Genomic DNA, 2558 nt, shown 5'->3' with positions numbered 1-2558 from the left:
CATTCTTCTACCATCAATTTTCAATATTTCTAGTTCTACTTCTTGGCTCCTTGATACTAGGGCCGCGGATCAAGTGTGTTTTCCCAAAGATCAATTCCAAATTTTAAAACAAATTCCAACACTTTTTATAAAATTACTCAATGAATCAACCATCGCTATCAATTACGTTGGCACTATTGTTTTTTCCGTTGATTTTTATCTTTGTGATGTTCTCTTTATAATTAAATTTAACTTAAATTTGATTTCTCTTTTGCATTTAGCTAGTTCTCTTGATTGCAATTATTTTTGGATAATGATTTGAATTGATAGTAGTAATTACTTTTTTTCGACGATAATAAGTTATTTTAAAGGAAAAAGTTTGAACTAAAACAAATGTATTACATAAGTGCAGTTTAAAAAAGACATTAAATAAATTTGCTTTTAAATATATGTGCATTTAAAATAGAATAACTCTGGAACTCGGTAAAAACTTTATTTTTATTGTATTAGTGTGAAAAGCAACATCACTCTTTAAGATAAGTGATTCATTTGTCTCATTTTAAATATTTCATTTGAGGTTTATACAATTCTTTAGAAAATGATTAGTTGATTTGATTTCAATGATAAAATGTTTTATTTATTCAAATGTTTTTATTAATTGCAGTTAGCGGAAAAATTTGATGAGTTGAAATTTAATAAATAAAAGTATTAGTGGAAAAAATAATTAATATTATATTGGTATTGTAAAATAAAAAATAATTTGAGACAAAAAGAAATGGCAAATGAGGCATTAAAATGAGATGAAGGAAATAATTGTTTCCTTGTAAACTTGACTGGTCAAACTGGAAAAAAAATTTAAAAATTTGTGAAAAATCTAAAACATTTAGTTAAAACTTAATTTGTAGCCTCCATTTGTTATTCTCCGGTTCACATCTGTAGTACCCTAATTTTGTCCATTTTGAAAACAAATATAAAAAAGGAAATATGTATTTAAAAAAGGAAATAAAAATAATTACAATAAATATTTTTATTATGTATCATAAATTTACAATTTCATCTAATTAGAGTTTTTAAAACCAAATCAAATTACAAACTAAGAATAAAGTCAAAAATAAATTACAATAAAAATTAAATCAGATCAAGCCATGCTATGTTGACTTTGTTCACTGTCAAACCCTGCTATGTTGATGTTGACTGCCATTGATGCACAAGTCATGCTTATTGATACATCTGTTCCTGTTTTAACTAAATAGAGAAATAAAAAGATAACTTTTATAAATCAGCCATTGTACACATTATAGTTAACAAAGAGACAAATTTTTGAGTTTAAAAAAAAAGAAACTAAAAGACAAATAAAAGCTCAACAAATCAACAGATCAAAACAAATAAGCTAAAACTATGAAGGCATCAGAGATGCAGAAAAATGCAGATGATGAGCAAAGAAAACGAAACATCAAACAAAGAACTAGAAAGCTCAAACTCAAACAGAGACATAGCCAAGAAAGCAACTAATCAGATAAAAAAAACTCTATAAATACATCTTTTTTTTACAAAGAAGGCATAGATTTTTGAGGGGAAGAAACACATCTAAAGAAGAGAGTTGAGTTTTAAAAAAAAAAGAGAAGAAGGGAAAAGATAAATTTTTTAAAGAGAGATTCTGAAATAAAAATAGTTGAACGTAGAAGGAACAACAACTCATCTCCACCATTAAAATCATATATATTTAGAAATATAAAAAATAGAAAAGGAGAGAAACAGAAGTCACCTTCACTTCCACCGATAACCGTCGCTAACCACCATCAACCGCGCACTGCTACCGCCTTCTTCTTTTCGGTGTATATCACTCTCATTTTTGTTGTTCTATTCTCTATCCTTGTTTATATTTCACTATTAAAATGAAAGGATACATTATATGAAGTTTGTTTTAGGATTAAAAATAAATTTTGTTTAGGTAGATTTATTGAAACTGAGTTTTCTTTTTTGTTTTGGAATGAGGTTTGCTTTGTTGGATACGCTTACATTTGTTTTGAAATGAGGCTAAGGCTGGTTTGTTTTGCTTTTGAAATGAATGGGTTTGAAATCATGATTAGCTGGGAATACAACTAGCTGCTTGGACATAAAGCTGATGCGTGGCTAGGATGTCTTGAAAAATTAGTTTTGCAGGCATAGGCAGCTTAGCCTTAATAATTAGCTTTCTTTAATTTAAAGTTGAAAGGATTTTACAATCAGGCCTAGGCAAAAATAATTACTATTAGTTTGATTTTAGTCTATATTTAATAATAAAGATAAACCAACTAGATTTTACTTCAAAATACATATTATGATAATTTAACTGTTCTAAAATTCTTTTTATTTATTTATTTATTTTAATTTATTTTATTCTATTTATTTATTTATTTATTTATTTATTTTAATGAACTAACCTAAAATCGATTTATTTAATAGATGTAACTTTTTTATCTCTGAGTTGTTAAAACACAAGTTGTACTACTTGGTGGTTTTGAAATTCAATTTAAAAATCGAGAATAATAAAATATTTTTTTTAGAGGATTAAATTAGATGTGACATCTTCTTTATTC

General features: G+C 26.3%; 1 long non-coding RNA gene across 1 annotated transcript; it reads right to left on the bottom strand.

Annotated features, from left to right (window-relative positions):
• Positions 1 to 991: 991 nt before the first annotated feature.
• Positions 992 to 2141, bottom strand: LOC140919223 (uncharacterized). Its single transcript, XR_012161790.1, has 2 exons — positions 1745 to 2141; positions 992 to 1224 (listed from the first exon to the last, which is right to left on the bottom strand). It is a non-coding gene; the product is annotated as an uncharacterized lncRNA (long non-coding RNA).
• Positions 2142 to 2558: the final 417 nt, after the last annotated feature.

Source organism: Cicer arietinum, chromosome 1 (genome assembly GCF_000331145.2).
Source record: "Cicer arietinum cultivar CDC Frontier isolate Library 1 chromosome 1, Cicar.CDCFrontier_v2.0, whole genome shotgun sequence".
Lineage (NCBI taxonomy): Eukaryota > Viridiplantae > Streptophyta > Magnoliopsida > Fabales > Fabaceae > Cicer > Cicer arietinum.
Note: the sequence above shows the minus strand (reverse complement) of the source record. Positions and strands in the feature narration are given on the sequence as shown.